The sequence below is a fragment of the Bidens hawaiensis genome, unplaced genomic scaffold (genome assembly GCF_021521415.1).
Source record: "Bidens hawaiensis isolate Kalapana, Puna unplaced genomic scaffold, B.hawaiensis_p1.1 tig00030835_1, whole genome shotgun sequence".
Lineage (NCBI taxonomy): Eukaryota > Viridiplantae > Streptophyta > Magnoliopsida > Asterales > Asteraceae > Bidens > Bidens hawaiensis.
Genome location: NW_027495166.1, coordinates 3,174 through 22,485, shown reverse-complemented (window position 1 = coordinate 22,485; position 19,312 = coordinate 3,174). Strand labels below are relative to the sequence as shown.

Here is a 19,312-nt window from a genome sequence, read left to right as displayed (position 1 = left end):
CAACAACAGCAACCCGAACAGCGGGAAGAGAAAGTTTGACAACACCAGATCTTCATCCTCAAACCTCCCACCGCAACACCACTACCGTAAGCCCGAATTTACTCGGAGTTTCAACACTCAGAATCACAACAACAACAACAACGGTAGCGGGCAGGTTTCGAGCGGATATGTTGGGAAATATCCAAAGTGCAACAGGTGCAACTTTCATCATGTTGGTCAGTGTGACCGTGTCAAGTGTCAAAGATGCGGAAAGATAGGTCACCAAGCGAAGGAATGTAGAGGAGACCTTGCGGCGAAGGGTGCTCCTAAGCCACCGATGACGACTAAGGGATGTTTTGAATGTGGACAGGAAGGTCATTTCCGGAAGGATTGCCCCAAGCTGAAACATAATGACAACAATGGGGGCAATGGAAGTGGCAGTAACGGTGGAGGAAATGGCAAAGGAAGAGCGTTTGTGATTGGATCGGGTCAAGCCCGCAGAGATCCGCATGTGGTGTCTGGTAAGTTCCCTGTAAACGATTGTTTTGCTTCTGTTTTGTTTGACACTGGAGCTGATAGGAGTTTTGTGTCAAAGGCCTTTAGCCAACTTTTAAACCTTACTCCAACCCCGTTAGACGCTAAGTTTCCTGTTGAATTAGCTAACGGTAAAACTGTAATAACAACTCATATACTTGCGGGATGTAAGTTGAAACTGTCAGGTCATGTCTTTGACATCGACCTTATTCCTTTTACGCTTAGTAGTTTCGATGTCGTTGTCGGCATGGACTGGTTATCCGAGAACCGAGCGGAGATTATATGCCATGATAAGATAGTCCATATTACCACCCCTTCCGGCGAGATCATTTCGGTCCGAGGCGAGAGAAGCGGCATGACCACCAGCGTCATTACCCTTATGAAGGCACAGAAGTATTTACGAAAGGGTCATCCGGCAGTTTTGGCGCAGATTGTTGAGAAACCCGCGGAGGAGAAACGAATTGAAGACATACCGGTTGTGCGAGACTTTCCGGAAGTTTTCCCGGAGGATTTACCTGGACTCCCTCCTATTCGTCAAGTCGAATTTCAGATCGAGTTGACACCCGGTGCAGCACCCATAGCACGAGCCCCGTATCGGCTCGCACCGGCGGAACTTCAGGAGTTGTCCACCCAGTTGCAAGATTTGTTGGATAAAGGTTTTATCCGACCTAGCTCATCGCCATGGGGAGCCCCTGTCTTGTTTGTCCGAAAGAAAGACGGGACTTTCCGAATGTGCATCGACTACCGGGAGTTGAACAAAGTGACGGTCAAGAACCGTTATCCTTTACCCCGAATTGATGATTTGTTTGACCAGCTTCAGGGATCGAGTTACTACTCGAAGATCGATCTACGATCCGGTTATCACCAGCTGAGAGTGCGCGAAGAAGATATTTCAAAAACGGCTTTCAGAACACGGTATGGTCACTACGAGTTTTCGGTTATGCCTTTTGGCCTAACCAACGCACCAGCCGTATTTATGGATCTCATGAATCGAGTATGCAAGGCGTACCTCGACAAGTTTGTGATTGTTTTCATTGATGATATTCTCGTCTACTCCAAGAACGAGACTGACCACGAAGAGCATTTAAGGATAATTCTGGAACTACTGAAGAAGGAACAACTGTATGCTAAACTCTCGAAATGTGAATTTTGGCTTCGCGAGGTTCACTTCTTAGGACATGTGATCAACGAGAATGGTATCCATGTCGATCCCGGTAAGGTAGAGGCCATCAAAAACTGGGAAGCACCTAAGACTCCGACTGAGGTGCGACAATTCCTAGGATTGGCCGGCTACTATCGGCGTTTCATCGAGGGATTTTCAAAGATTGCTCAACCCCTCACCGCTTTGACTCACAAGGGCACTAAGTACAACTGGGGTGACGCGCAAGAAACCGCTTTTCAACTGTTGAAAACCAAGCTTTGTAGCGCCCCTATTTTAGCTCTCCCCGAGGGAACGGAAAACTTTGAGGTACACTGTGACGCATCTATACAAGGTCTCGGTTGTGTGCTGATGCAACTCGAAAAGGTTATAGCCTACGCCTCTAGACAACTACGGGTTCACGAGAAGAACTACACGACCCACGATTTGGAACTCGGAGCTGTAGTGTTTGCTCTAAAGATATGGAGGCATTACTTGTACGGTACCAAGTTTACCATTTACACCGACCACAAGAGTCTCCAACATATCTACGATCAGAAAGAGCTGAACATGCGACAGCGTCGTTGGGTCGAGCTGCTTAAAGATTATGATTGTGCCATCAAGTACCACCCTGGCAAGGCCAATGTGGTGGCCGACGCCCTCAGCAGGAAAGAAACAGATAAACCCAGACGAGTGAGAGCATTGCAACTCACGATTCATGCCAGCTTACCCGATCAGATTCGCGATGCGCAACTGGAAGCTTTGAAAGATGATAATCTTCCATCGGAACTCATGCGAGGCATGAGCAAGCAACTTGAAACCAGATCGGACGGGGTCCGATATTTTGAGAACCGGATTTGGGTTCCACGATACGGAGAGTTGAGAACTCTAGTGATGGACGAAGCTCACAAGTCCCGATATTCTATCCACCCTGGCTCAGATAAAATGTATCATGATTTAAAGGAACTTTACTGGTGGCCGAACATGAAAGCCGACATTGCCACCTACGTGAGCAAATGCTTGACTTGTGCCAGAGTCAAGATAGAATACCAGAAACCATCTGGTCTACTGCAACAACCGGAACTCCCAATGTGGAAATGGGAACAAATCTCAATGGACTTTATTACGGGTTTGCCTAAGACACCGACGGGATGCGATACCATCTGGGTGATCGTTGACCGATTGACTAAATCGGCACACTTCTTAGCAATTAAAGAAACAGACAAAATGGAAAGACTGACTCGTGTCTACATGAAGGAAGTAGTGTCGAGACACGGAGTGCCTCTCTCGATCATTTCCGATCGAGATTCTCGTTTTACCTCACACTTTTGGAAGTCGCTGCAAAGCGCACTGGGCACACGTCTTGATATGAGTACCGCATACCATCCTCAGACGGATGGGCAAAGTGAACGGACTATCCAGACCCTGGAGGATATGTTGCGTGCATGCGTCTTAGATTTCGGAAAAAGTTGGGAACCCCACTTACCCTTGGTAGAGTTTTCGTATAATAACAGCTACCACGCAAGTATTAAGGCAGCGCCGTTTGAAGCGCTGTACGGACGGAAGTGTCGATCACCACTCTGCTGGGCAGAGGTGGGTGATAGCCAAATCACTGGTCCGGAACTGGTACTCGAAATCTCGGAAAAGATTGTTCAAATCCGAAATCGCATGGCAGCAGCACGAGATCGCCAAAAGAGTTACGCCGACAAGCGCCGAAAACCTCTCGAATTTCAAGTGAACGATCGGGTGTTACTCAAAGTCTCACCTTGGAAAGGTGTGGTTCGCTTTGGTAAGCGAAACAAACTCAACCCACGGTATGTTGGTCCGTACCGGATAACTGAGCGCATTGGTCCGGTGGCGTACCGACTGGATCTACCAACAGAACTCAGTGGCGTACACGATGTATTCCACGTATCAAATTTGAAGAAATGCCTATCTGATGAAACCCAAGTAGTCCCTTTGGAGGAACTACAAGTCGATGAACAGTTACGGTTCATTGAGGAACCAGTCGAGGTTTTGGATTGGGAAACCAAAATGCTCAAACGCAGCAAAATTCCAATTGTTAAAGTTCGTTGGAACTCGAGACGTGGACCGGAGTTCACATGGGAACGCGAGGATCACATGATGAAAAAGTATCCTCACCTTTTCGAAGGGCTAACCAAACACCGAAAACCGCGAAACCCGGCAAACCGTCAAACATCACCGGAGGTATGAACTAAATTTCGGGACGAAATTTCTTTCTACTAGGGGATGATATGACAAACTGAAAATCTTTCTTACTTTTTTTCAGGCTCTCATCACGACTTGACTCAAATTTTCGGGACGAAAATTCTTTAACATGGGAATGATGTGACAATCGCCAATTCCAGGTTAACCTCGTTAACTCAACTCCGTTAATTCAAACTTTAAGATCGTTGAATCTATAACGCATACTTCATTACATTTAAACTAGGGTTTAAATGACGCTTAACACTTACTACATGTGTAGTAGTCTTTCGGGATTTGCACCGAAACGCAAACGATCGAGGAATAAACGAAGCACACTAAAACACTAATGATGTGATAACTATGTGTTAGGATTATGTGTTATATCATTGTCATGATTATGTGTTATATTATTGTCATGATTATGTGCAAGTTAGGATAGAATGTTCTAGAAAAACAACACTTGAAAGTAGAAGGACTAGAGTGTAACTTGTTTGCTTATAAATATATCCTAAACTAAACCCTAACTTATTATTATTATCCTAAACCTAAATCCCGATCGGCTCTCTCTCCCTCTCTTGATCCACGGCTGCCGTCCACCACCACACACACATACACATCAAATCAAGAGATTAATCCAAGAACTAGGTGCTAGGAAGGTATACTTGATCATCTCTTACCTCTTTGATTGTTTAATTTGATGTTTGATGGGTTATGTGAAAACCCTAAATCGGCCGATTATTGCATGAATATGATTGTTAGGATTCTTGTTAGTTGGATAATAGATTAATAACTAGATTGATATTGATACATGATTGATTGTTGTTCTTGATTTGAATTAAAACACAAACCCTAATCTTGTATGTATGGTGTGATTGATATGCATGGATAGTAGTTATAGTGTCTAGAGGGTTATATGGATGCATGATAGTTCATAGGTTGTGATTATGTTGAGTTTTGATGTGAACAGATTCTGGACAGAATGTATATACGATGTTTAACTGACTGTAACGAAGTGTAAACGTGAAAATTGATTGAGATTGTGGGTACTGCAGTAAACTAGGTTGAGTCTAGTTTCTATGAAGTATAAATTCGTAATTTTTGGATAAGTGGAAGTATACTTTTATGATTTTACAAAAACGTGATGCAAAGCTGAGCTGTTAGACCTGCTGTTAGGTTATGTTGTAAATGTTATATCTCATGAACCACGAGACCAATTGGGTTGGTTCCACTTCTGGAAGTTGACTCACTGAGTTAGGAACCAAACCCAAGTGGTCTTGCATTTATTGGATTTTTCGTTTAACGGGAATTGCAAATAACATTCTGATGTGCATGAATCTGACTGATATAAGTTAGCTGTAATGTTTTGATCATTATGAACAATCTATATGGAATAAAAATAAGATAAAAGATGTTCTGGAAACCTAAGATATGTATGCTCCTGTGGTAATTTTTGGTGAATTAATTGAGACGTTATAATGGGTAAACTAGTGCAATCTTTCAAGTAGAAATTCTGTCATAACGAAACTAGCTGCTGAGTTGTATAGGAATGCATGAAATATGATAGTTTTTATATAATTGTTGTATTTTGACCAAAATACCCTTGCGGGGAATAGTTGCTAGTTGATTGCCATGAATTGACCAAATTGCCCTTATGGGGAATAATGGTTAGTTAGTCTTTGTTTGTTGACCAAAATGCCCTTACGGGAATAATTGCTAATAAGTATGTTATTAATACGTGACACGAAAGTAATTGCTCACTCATGTATCGTATCACAATTGTACTTGTTCAAGTCACACACGATTCACAAACGAAACACGAAACATGTTACGTGCATATGTATTATGTGCCGAGTCTAGAGACTCGTTAAATGTTCCGCTACTTAGAAAATCTCTTTGTTATTTTAGAACGCTAGAGAGTTTTCTACGACGCGCATCACTTGGTGATCTAGATCGGATATTCTTCGCAAACAGTGAGTTCACTTACCCCACTCTTAAACTGTTTTCAAACGTTTTTCACTTGGGGGAAATAACATACTCCGATAAACATATTTTCTGAGATAAACGCATATGAAAGATTTTGTTATAAATTATATATCACTTGTAAAGGCTAAGCGGCATACATAACATTTGAAGTCCCACACATCGGACCGGTTAATATTTGGAATAGCGAGTCACTTTTGGGTAGTACTACTGGGTTTGACAAACCCCACCCGACGCTAAGCTCAACTGGAGGTTGAGTGGGTGTAAATTTTGGCTAACACTTACCATGGTCTGGAGGACCTGGTGACGGGCACTTGATAAACAGTCAGCTTCGGTTGCGAACCACTTAGCGATACTTGTTGTATAGATTAGCTACCTATCGATATATAATTTGACATAACACTATCTGGTAATGCAAAACACTTAAACGCTGTAACGTGGTTACACACTTAAACGCTGTAACGTGGTTACACACTTAAACGCTGTAACGTAGTTACACACTTAAACGCTGTAACGTGGTTACACACTTAAACGCTGTAACGTGGTTACACACTCAAACGTCGTAACGGGGTTACGCAACATTTAAACGTCGTAACGAGGTTACGCAAAACGCTAAACGATTTATCTTATTTTACTTGTGAACTCACCAACCTTGTGTTGACACTTTTAGTATGTTATTCTCAGGTAGCCGAGGCGGGCGCGCGGTTTAGGAGCATGCATTAATGAAAACACTTTTATTCTGCAAACTTAATTTTAGCAGTTACATTTGGTTTTAAGTCGTCCTGCGTGACGCAACTTTTGAATTAAGGTTTTACGCTTCCGCACTTACTTTCATTTAAACGTTTTTCTTTGGTTTGGTTATAACTAATGATTCCGATCCTGCCAGTTCACACCCTCTGACGGTAAAACTCCGTTAGTGGATTTTGAGGGTGTGACATTATGTCCCGCGCCGCGCGCAGATGTTGCATGCGCGTGCGCGTAGACTGTGATATGTGTGAGCATGTGATGCGTAAGCATGAGTAATATGCGTGAGCATATGTGATGTGTGAGCATATGTGGTGCCTGAGCATGTGGTATGAGGATTCCCAACCCATGAGTTTGGCGCGTGTCCATAAGGGATATTATGAGGATTCCCAACCATTAAGTTTGGCGCGTAGCCATATGGGATATTATGAGGATTCCCAACCTTTAAGTTTGGCGCGTAGCCATATGGGATATTATGAGGACTCCCAACCTTGAAGTTTGGCGCGTGGCCATATGGGATATTATGAGGATTCCCAACCTTGAAGTTTGGCGCGTAGCCATATGGGATATTATGAGTATTCCCAACCTTGAAGTTTGGCGCGTAGCCATATGGGATATTATGAGGATTCCCAACCTTTGAGTTTGGCGCGTAGCCATATGGGATATTATGAGGATTCCCAACCTTGAAGTTTGGCGCGTAGCCTTATGGGATATTATGAGGATTCCCAACCTTGAAGTTTGGCGCGTGTACATGGCGGAGGTCTCTTGCGCAAAATCCACATGGTGGTTTCCGCGGCAGCACATGCACGGCTGCGGAATGAGAATCCGCGGGCGCGTGTACATGGCGGCGGAAGTCTGGTAATTTTTGGATCTGCAATTTAAGAGTTAGACCTGCAATTTTAAACCTAAAATCTAGGTCTGTAATCTAGATCTAAATCTGTAAATCAGATCTGGATAGATCTGAAGCTCGGAGCAGATTTAAAACCATCACAGATCCGGAGACTTGATCATTCGAGTCCGGCAGTTTCTTTTCGCACAGATCTGGAAGCCTCTTTTAGATCTATGGATCTTTTTGAGCTTTAATAGAACAAGCCTTGAAGCCTTTTTCTGTAAACTTCCAGATCTGGGTTTTTCCTGGGAGAGATCTGACAGCCGAGATGAAGATCGAAGGGTAGTTCGTTGCCGTCCCACGGATGGCGCCAATGTCGAAGCACGAAATGAATCTGACCTGATCCATGACGATGTTTCCACGGATTTTGAGATGAACGAACCACGTCTTGATCTTCTTCTTCAGCTGCTTGAGACCTGCAATGGTTTTTCGGGGGTGTGGAGGTGACTGCTAAGAAATCCTGAGGAATCTCTTGTTTACAGACACAAAAAGGTGGTGGTGGCTCTTATTGAGCATGACCCCTTAATAAGGAGGTGGAGACCTCCTTATATAGAGAGTCTCATGGCCACCATCATGGTACCCTAATGGGCCTAGCCCAATTAGGGTTACATCCACAAAACCCCCTCAGCCCAATAACATTATATTAGTCCATATAATAAAATAAGCCAAACATAATAAATTTAGGGTCGTAAAACCGGGTTTAGTACCATACCCCTACAAAGGCCATCCATTAAAATTTGTAGTTTGACTATGCAAAGGGTAATATTGGGTTCCTGTTAAGATGATTCAAAATCGATTCAGACTTAGAAGCATTATGAGTATTTGTCGAAATGTTTTTTTTAATTGCCATTTATGGTCGGGTTAAACGGCGTGTACTCGTTTTAGAAATAAAGGTATCAAAATGGGTCACGGTCACATGGTTCATGACTTCGTATTCTCAAATTGTACTTGTTCGTATTCCCAAGTGATGTCTAAAGGCTAAATGCGAGTTGCGAGGCAGTACCATAACGTACCAACTTACCGACCAAATCCATGTTGCGTCCCCGCCGCAACGCGCGGGCTCTACCACTAGTTAATAATTAAGACATTTTAAGACATGTCTTCTATAATTATTCATTTTCAAGTGCAAGTTCAATGCATTCAAATACCAAATTCATCACGCATCAAGAAAATAAGATTTTCAAGTCATATATCTTATCAACATAAAAAAACATTGATTGATAGTTTGATTGATAATATACCAAGGTGTTTGTAAGTCAAATGGTTATGGATATGTAAGTCTCGTCTATGATAAATGTGTTATGTATAAGTTTTTGGTTTGAAAATAATATTCAAACCAAACTACTAAATTTTTTATATGAGACTAATGAACTATTTCTTTTCTAATCCTACCTAAAAGACTTAGTTTATACGGTATATATTATTGATTATGTTAGGTGCATATTTGTTTTGTTAGACAATAAATGGTTGTTATTATCATTATTACTATTATTATTACTACTATTGTTATAGTTAGTATTACTACTATTATTGTTAGGCAAATTGGAAAAAAATAATTTCACGTGTATTTGTTGATAATAATTTTATCTTTAAAAATCATTGTCAACGATCCAAGCTTTCGTCTGGGATTAAGTGTGTTTTAACGGAGGTCCATTGAGAGAAAAATAGTCGAAAAGATGGACAATTGGCAAATAAAAATGAGTTATTATCGGCCAAACCACAAAAGACGCGGTTATTTATTTTCAATTTACCTTATTATTATTATTATTATTATTATTATTATTATTATATTTTAATCTGAATTTTAATTAGTTTTATAGTGATAAACCACAAACAAAGCATAAGTTCAAAGAGGTGGCCCATGACTACATTAATAAATTTATAACTATCTCTAAATTTATAATGTTATTTTGGATTATCTATGGAAAAAAGTCATGTGTAATTAAATTTCTCAAAAGATGAAACTACGTGAGAGATAAGCTAAGCTTATTGAAGGGCTCGTTTAAATGATAGTCTAATCAAACTAATGCAACGTACATGAACATCTTACTAACAAATCAAAATTTTCATTAGAGGTCAAGTCATATACTTCTTTCTCTAGTTATTTTATTTTAAGAAAAATGTATATAAAACACAAACAATTATTTATTTAATTTTTATTTCATGTATCGATTAAGTTTCTAAAAAGTAGAGGTTAAACAAGCCTAGCTAGTCGCCTAAAGCCCGAGCTTGATGTTTTTAACCTAATAGAGTTTAATTGAGCCCAACTCGTCTAAGCTTTATGTCTGAAGCTCAAGCTTGTAAGTAATTTTTTATTTTTAGCTCAACTTATTTTTATTTATTAGTTAATTAAATATTTTATTAATCTAGTTATTTTTACATAGTTGTATCATTATAAACTTTTAAATATAAACAGTATATTTTGTCCAATTATGTCATTATAACTTAATGCATAATTATTGTATACTTATATGTTAGATATACTAAACAAAATTTGTTATATTTATATACACAGCATGCCTGTTTAGACTTGTAAGTCGAGTAAAACTAAATACTTGAAAGAAAAATGCTCGAGCTCCTTTTGAATACTTGAGCTCAGGCCTTGAGGTCTAATTGGTTTAAGCTATTAGAAATCTGAGTTTATAAGTGGTTCAACTTATTTGCATCATACATATTATTTTTTTAATTATTTGTTTTCACAACTACATCATCACCTGGTTTCTTATTTCTTTTACATTTTTTAATAATTAAAATAGGTCAAATTACATTAGTTCAATCAAAATAAAACCCATTAAATGTAAAATACAGGTGTTAGACATGATGTACAAATTAAAATAATATGAATGCAACCGTCACAACTAATTTTATAAACCATACATACCTTTCCACTTTTTTCTTGATACTTAATAATTGTCAAAGGAGACATAAACGTGCAATAACCACTATCCATATGGCCACACGTTATAAATTATAATGACATATGAAGTGTAAAACGAGAGTTGCACACTAATGACTAATCTTCCACGTTTAAAAACTTAATTTGGTCAATTCGACCCACCTTTTATTTTATACACAAAAAGTGGTGGTGGCTCAAGCTAACGCGGTCGATTCATATAACTCGTGTTTTAAAAAGTGTTTGCTTTAATCAAAGTTCTTTTTACGTGATGTGTGTAATCCTTTTGGTCCGCTTTTTTGTGGCCTTTGTGCTTTAGAGTGGTTTTGAGTAGGGGTGTACACGATTTGCTTTGGGTCGGTTTTGGGCTAAAACCGAAATTTTGGTTTTTGAATTCTTGAGAGCCATACCATTTCGGTTTTTTGGTTTAGATCCTATTCGGTTTTGGTTTTTTCATTTTCTTTCATTTGAGCCTTACTATTTTGGGCCGAAAAATAAATTAGGCCCAAAATAATGAAATTAAGCCTAAATCACTTTGTTACTTAACAACTAACTGATTGTTATACATTTGAGCTAAAGTGTATTAGTTACGTATTTATTAAATTCTAAAAAATTGCTTAAAATAATAAACAAAAATATAGGAATATATAAATTTGGTTCTTTTTTTTCTAATTACATGCAAAGCCCAAATTGAGCTGTAAGTTTTGTTTTAAAAACAACATAACTGGACCAGTCGATTCTCAATCGGTCATATTAGATCGATTTTTATGTTGTCAAGTAATTCAAGCACGATTTGGTATATTTAGTAGAAGAAAATAAATTTCAATGTTTAATTAACACTAAACTATTCTTAATCAGTCATTAACATCTAACTCCAAGACAAATAACAGAAACAAAACAATAAACATAAGTGTATATAAATGATTTGGTAATAAACATGGGTGTAGGGGTATGGTACTAAAACCCGGTTCTACGACCCTAAATCTATTATGTTTGGCTTATTTCATTACATGGACTAATACAATGTTATTGGGCTGAGGGGGTTTTGTGGAGGTAACCCTAACTGGGCTAGGCCCATTAGGGTACCATGATGGTGGCCATGAGACTCTCTATATAAGGAGGTCTCCACCTCCTTATTAAGGGGTCATGCTCAATAAGAGCCACCACCACTTTTTGTGTCTGTGAACAAGAAATCCTCAGGATATCTTAGCAGTCACCTCCACACCCCCGAAACCATTGCAGGTCTCGACATTGCAGGTCACAGGCGCAGCCGAAGAAGAAGAATAAGATCAAGACGTGGTTCGTTCATCTCGAAAATCCGTGGAAACATCGTCATGGATCAGGTAAGATTCGTTTCGTGTTTCGACATTGGCGCCATCCGTGGGACGGCAACGAACTGCCCTTCGATCTTCATCTCGGCTGTCAGATCTCTCCCAAGAAAAACACAGATTTGGAAGTTTACAGAAAAAGGCTTCAAAGCTTGTTCTATTAAAGCTCAAAAAGATCCATAGATCTAAAAAGAGGCTTCCAGATCTGGGCAAGAAGGAAAATCCGTGATTCGTCATATCAGATCTCCGAATCTGTGAATCTGTGATTCAGGATCTCCGAATCTGTGATGGTTTTAAATCTGCTCCGGGCTTCAGATCTGTCCAGATCTGATTTACAGATCTAGGTCTAGATTACAGACCTGGATTTTAGGTCTAAAGTTGCAGATCTGACTCTTAAATTGCAGATCCAGAAGTTACTAGACTTCCGCCGCCATGTACGCACGCCCGGGGGTTCTCACTCCGCAGCCGTGCATGTGCCGCCGCGGAAACCACCATCTGGGTTTTGCGCAAGAGACCTCCGCCATGCACACGCACTTGCGAGTCACCACTCTATCGCCGTGCATGCGCGCATCAGGCTACGCGCCAAACTTCAAGGTTGGGAATCCTCCTAATGTCCCATATGGCTACGCGCCAAACTTCAAGGTTGGGAATCCTCCTAATATCCCATATGGCTACGCGCCAAGGTTCAAGGTTGGGAATCCTCCTAATATCCCATATGGCTACGCGCCAAACTGCAAGGTTGGGAATCCTTCTAATATCCCATATGGCTACGCGCCAAGGTTGGGAATCCTCCTAATATCCCATATGGCTACGCGCCAAACTTCAAGGTTGGGAATCCTCCTAATATCCCATATGGCTACGCGCCAAGGTTCAAGGTTGGGAATCCTCCTAATATCCCATATGGCTACGCGCCAAACTGCAAGGTTGGGAATCCTCCTAATATCCCATATGGCTACGCGCCAAGGTTGGGAATCCTCCTAATATCCCATATGGCTACGCGCCAAACTGCAAGGTTGGGAATCCTCCTAATATCCCATATGGCTACGCGCCAAACTTCAAGGTTGGGAATCCTCCTAATATCCCATATGGCTACGCGCCAAACTTCAAGGTTGGGAATCCTCATAATATCCCATATGGCTACGCGCCAAGGTTGGGAATCCTCATAATATCCCATATGGCTACGCGCCAAGGATGGGAATCCTCATAATATCCCATATGGCTACGCGCCAAACTTCAAGGTTGGGAATCCTCATAATATCCCATATGGCTACGCGCCAAACTTAGGGGTTGGGAATCCTCATACCATATGCTCACGCATCACATATGCTCACGCATATTACACATGCTTACGCATCACATGCTCACACATGTCACAGTCTACACGCACGCGCACGCAACATCTGAGCGTGGCGCATAACACAAAACCAAAGTCTACGCGCACGCGCATGCAACATCTGCACGTGGCGCGTGACATAAAGCAGCCCGTAAGTCGCCTCATGCGCAGGCTTTATTATTCACAGCTCATAAGACGCCTCGCGCGCAAGCTGTTGTTATTCTTACAGCCCGTAAGTCGCCTCACGCGCAGGCTTTTGTTATTCACACAGCTCATAAGACGCCTCGCGCACAAGCTGTTGTTATTCTTACAACCCGTAAGTCGCCTCACGCGCAGGCTTTATTATTCACACAGCTCATAAGACGCCTCGCGTGCAAGCTGTTATTATTCATACAGCCCGTAAGTCGCCTCACGCGCAGGCTTTATTATTCACACAGCTCATAAGACGCCTCGCGCGCAAGCTGTTATTCTTACAGCCCGTAAGTCGCCTCACGCGCAGGCTTTTATTATTCACACAGCTCATAAGACGCCTCGCGCGCAAGCTGTTATTATTCTTACAGCCCGTAAGTCGCCTCAAGCGCAGGCTTTATTATTCACACAGCTCATAAGACGCCTCGCGTGCAAGCAGTTATTATTCATACAGCCCGTAAGTCGCCTCACGCGCAGGCTTTATTATTCACACAGCTCATAAGACGCCTCGCGCGCAAGCTGTTATTCTTACAGCCCGTAAGTCGCCTCACGCGCAGGCTTTTATTATTCACACAGCTCATAAGACGCCTCGCGCACAAGCTGTTATTCTTACAACCCGTAAGTCGCCTCACGCGCAGGCTTTTGTTATTCACACAGCTCATAAGACGCCTCGCGCACAAGCTGTTGTTATTCTTACAACCCGTAAGTCGCCTCACGCGCAGGCTTTTATTATTCACACAGCTCATAAGACGCCTCGCGCGCAAGCTGTTGTTATTCTTACAACCCGTAAGTCGCCTCACGCGCAGGCTTTATTATTCACACAGCTCATAAGACGCCTCGCGCGCAAGCTGTTGTTATTCTTACAGCCCGTAAGACGCCTCTCGCGCGCAAGCTTTTATTACTTTCACAGCTCGTAAGTCGCCTCACGCGCCAACTCAATTATTATTTTCAAAGCTCATAAGACGCCTCTCGCGCGCAAGCTTTATTACTTTCACAGCTCGTAAGTCGCCTCACGCGCCAGCTCAATTATTATTTTCAAAGCTCATAAGACGCCTCTCGCGCGCAAGCTTTATTACTTTCACAGCTCGTAAGTCGCCTCACGCGCCAGCTCAATTATTATTCTCAAAGCTCATAAGACGCCTCTCGCGCGCAGGCTTTACTATTCTCATAGCTCGTAAGGCGCCTCACGCGCAGGCTATATCATGCTCAGCTCGTAAGACGCCTCTCGCGCGCAGGCTTTATTATTCTTAGCTCGTAAGTCACCTCTCGCGCGCAGGCATTATTATTATTATTATAGCTCGTAAGTCGCTTCTCGCGCCAGCTTCATTATTATTTTAGCTCGTAAGTCGCTTCTCGCGCTAGCTTCATTATTATTACAGCTCATAAGTCGCCATGCGCGCAAGCTTCGTTATTATTATAGCTCGTAAGTCGCCTCACGCGCAAGCTTCATTATTATTCTTAGCTCGTAAGTCGCCTCCCGCGCGCAGGCATTATTATTCTTAGCTCGTAAGTCGCCACTCGCGCAGGCTCTATTATTATAGCTCGTAAGCCGCCTCACGCGCAGGCTTCATTATTTTTACAGCTTGTCACCATCATGGAGAAAACCTCCCAAAACTCAGACAATAAAGACAAAGCCAAAGAAAAGGGAAAAAACCGCCTCACACCTTATAAAGTCCAGCGCTCCACCTAGACGCTTGCGCGCCCAGGAGCAACACTGGACTTGGGGGGGCTTGTAGGGGTATGGTACTAAAACCCGGTTCTACGACCCTAAATCTATTATGTTTGGCTTATTTCATTACATGGACTAATACAATGTTATTGGGCTGAGGGGGTTTTGTGGAGGTAACCCTAACTGGGCTAGGCCCATTAGGGTACCATGATGATGGCCATGAGACTCTATATAAGGAGGTCTCCACCTCCTTATCATGGGTCATGCTCAATAAGAGCCACCACCACTTTTTGTGTCTGTGAACAAAAAATCCTCAGGATATCTTAGCAGTCACCTCCACACCCCCGAAACCATTGCAGGTCTCGACATTGCAGGTCACAGGCGCAGCCGAAGAAGAAGAATAAGATCAAGACGTGGTTCGTTCATCTCGAAAATCCGTGGAAACATCGTCATGGATCAGGTAAGATTCGTTTCGTGTTTCGACAATGGGCTATGAGGTAGCTTATCCAACTAATTGAAATGAACAAATAACATATTTAAAGTTATCAAAATAATAATTGAGATTTATTAGAAGGTATACCATAAATGGTGGGAGTGGGGCTATAATTGGTGTGTAATCTACACCCACCCAACATACTTAAATTTTGTTGAGTTGTGCTTTGTTGAGGCTTCCTACCAATTACACCAATTACAATTTGTAGAAAAATCACTAATTGTTTATTTCAATTAGTTGGATAAGCTACCTCATAACCCATTTTGATTGCTAAAACACTTAAATGAAGTTATATATATTTTTTATTAATAACTACTAAATTACACTAAATCAGCCTACAATAGGGCACAAGCCTTTGATCTCAAAGGGAGCAACACCACCTTATATAGTTATACTTTTTATTTTATTTATGTTGGTTGTCTTTGAGTTAAGTATTTAATAACTATATATGAATAATATAGTAAAATTATTTACTTATAAATGTTTACATTTATAAGTTTCTTTTTCAACAATCAAAAACACAAATCATACGTGATGTAACTGCGAACATGGAACCGATCCAATAGAGAGCCACTTGAGAATCCGATAGCCAACTATAATAACTTGATATTGGTTGAGTATTGCAACAGGAAATAAACTCCAAACCGGAATTACAATTTATACGTAAATATACAAATAAAATAATTACACTATGTTCAAAAGTTTAAAGTCATAGTACTTTCACTACGCATTTGCTTCGTTTGAAGATAAGTTCTTCTCTCTTCACCGAAGAATAATGGATGATATGTCGTCTATATAGGAAAAAAAATAGTGCAGTGGTACTCTTCAAACCCATCACCCATTTTAATAAGATATATCATAAATGTTATTTATCGTCATTAACTCTTTTTTCATTTGTTTTACTGTGTATTGTATTTTGTAAATTTTGTAAATGTGTAGGTTAGAAAATAACCTCAGAAAGATGTTGTAAATTGAAAAAGGCCCAAAATAAACCTACAATAATAGGCCCAAATATGAAGACAAGAAGCCGGCTAGACCCAACTAGCACAACCTTTAAACATAAACTCTGATAAATACATCATACATGTGTATCAGTGTATCTAACTATGTATAAATATATAATAATATATATATTTACAAAAAAAAAATATAAGTTTATGTTTAATAATATACTAAATTATACATAACTTTAAAACTTACAGAAACATAAATATTATTTAGACTCGAACACGAAACCAATTAAGTGATTCAAGCTCGACCCATTTAAGTTTTTTAGCAAGTAAAGAATCTTATGATCGGTTGCACTCGTTTCCGCCAATACTTCTAATATATTTTAACTCTCAAAAAATGTAAATAATCAAATACAAAAGGTACCTAGCATCAAGCTAATCAGTTTGTACAAGTAGACCACTTTGTGCTTAATGAAAATGCATTGTTGCATACAGACTCTTAAGCATAAATTTTGTGTTTGTTAAAAATGTTATGAACATAAAGTCAAGCTCATTAGACGGAAAACATAACCGAAAAATCAAGCTCCATTGGTAAAAATCACCAAGTACGAATTTGATTTCAGTTAATAAAAGAGTGGTTTTAAACCAAATACCCTGAGTTCTCTAATACCATCCATGCAGGAGTGTTGCCAAACCAATACAAGAGCCGTTCGTGAGCTTTGCGGACTAATAAAAATCAGCTAGTTGAATCACTAATCAATTCATGCTTTTAAACCAGCTCAAACCAGTTCGTTTACACCCCTATAATAATCATACAGACTTGCTTCTAACAAAAACTCCTAGCCCAAACTGTACAAACTACAAAAATAAACACAAAAGAGCTAACTGAAAGTTCGAAACCAAACCGAATGTCACAAAGCGACCGACCTTTTAATTTTAAGAGTTTCATCCTGCTTTTTAAACGTTTTTATCACTAGTTATTACTATTTTTTGAACGCCCAATGAATCCTCCAAATGGGTTACCGGCTATATCATTAGTTGTAACTACAAATTTAATACGATAAAAAGACTTAATATCACATAAATAAACTATATATGGTGAATTTGGCAGTCTAAACAAATGTGTATGTTCTTTCTAGTCAAAAAGTATAAGTCTGTACTACAGATCACACTGCTATGAAGCATCCTATCAACTGTGAACTGAATTATGTTAACCAGATAAAAAACAAAACTAAAATCATGACATAGATAATCATGGTAAGCTAAATCATAATCCTGTTTACTAACTTAAAAACCGAGATAAGGCGTGCCCTACCAACTAAAAACACCCATATAACCATATAACTACAATCCATTATGGACAATAGCAGCTAAATAAGGCATGATCATGATTAGTAACCACGAAACTAGTAACCAATCCACAGTATCAATAATGTATTACTAAATCAAAACATTAAATGTATTCATTTCAAAAACAACCTCCATAATCAAGGTTCACCAAACATAAATCCATAAACCGTAACATAAAACTAAAATTCAACAATTAACCAACTGTTACCAAGACCTCAAGCCTTCTGGTAGACATAAGTCAACCCACACTTCCCACAGTAATGCCTGTCAAAATGATTGGCCATAAACGTCCCGGCACCGCACTCCGCACTCGGACACTCTTTCCTCAACCTCTGCACTTTACCTGCATCACCCACCTTTATTAATTGAATCATACATAAAACTAAATAATAACGTTTTAACTGAAATACACATTACATTATAATATAATAACTGTCCAAAAAGCTCGGGCTAAATTGGCTCATTTTTGTGATCAAGCCAAACTAGGCTCATTGGCTCGAACTTAGGCACGTTTAACTTCAAAATCGAGTTCAAGTCTAGCTAAGCTGTCTCATTTAATTTCAAGCATGATATCAACCCCACTTAGGCTCAACTCATGAACAGCCATATTATATATAGCATTATATCGTGTTATATATCATGTTTTAATTGAAATATACAACAAATTATATAACAAAAGCTGTTCAAAGAGCTAGAATCTCAAATAAAACTACCTAAAAAACTTGATTTGAAACAAGCTGAGCTAAATTGGCTCAATTTTGTAACCGAACCAAACTGCCTCGTTTAATTTCTAGCTCGAGCTCATATCTATAGTATATATAACATTATATCGTGTTATACATAATGTTGTAATTGTCATTTACATAAAACTAAAACACATTCGAGCTTGAGCTCATATCTATAATATATATAACATTATATTGTGTTATACATAATGTTGTGAGCTAGAGCTCAAATCTATAATATATAGATAACATTATATTGTGTTATATATAGTGTTTAAATTAAACTAACACTTTACCAGAATCATCCACTTTATAAAACTGCAACACGGACAACTTCACCTTCTTATGCTTATGCTTAACCTTCTTAGGCTTCGTATACGTCTTCTTCTTCTTCCTCTTCTTGGCACCACCTCTCAGCCTCAGCACCAGGTGAAGTGTCGACTCCTTCTGGATGTTGTAGTCAGCTAACGTCCTGCCGTCTTCGAGCTGTTTTCCGGCGAAGATTAGCCTTTGCTGTCTTGGATCTTGGATTTCACATTGTCGATGGTGTCTGAGGACTCGACCTCGAGGGTGATTGTTTTGCCCGTTAGGGTTTTCACGAAGATCTGCATTGTGGCTGCTGTGAAATGAAGCCTTAGGGTTTTGGGTATTTATGGTGGTAGGGTTTTGTTTGGACTTTGGGCTCTTGTGTTTTGTGGTAAAATGGGTTTTTGTTGGGCTTGTTTTTTTTTGTTAAAAAATAACTAGTGGATTGAATTTTGGTGGGCTTCATGCTCATTTTAATTCTTTTCATTAGAAACTAGAGATAGAGGTAGAGGTGAACCAAACGGTTAACCGGTTTTTTTTTTTAATTCCCTAACCGGTTAGACCGGTTAATCGGTTAGGTTAGTAACCGGTTTTGACCGTCTGC

The 19,312-nt window shown here is 40.0% G+C and overlaps 1 pseudogene across 1 annotated transcript; it reads right to left on the bottom strand.

Moving 5' to 3' along the window:
- Positions 1 to 17,768: 17,768 nt before the first annotated feature.
- On the bottom strand, positions 17,769 to 19,029 carry LOC143581220 (ubiquitin-ribosomal protein eS31 fusion protein-like; annotated as a pseudogene). Its single transcript, XR_013143793.1, has 2 exons — positions 18,699 to 19,029; positions 17,769 to 18,020 (listed from the first exon to the last, which is right to left on the bottom strand). The product of XR_013143793.1 is annotated as a ubiquitin-ribosomal protein eS31 fusion protein-like (transcript).
- Between the last annotated feature and the right edge of the window lie 283 nt (positions 19,030 to 19,312).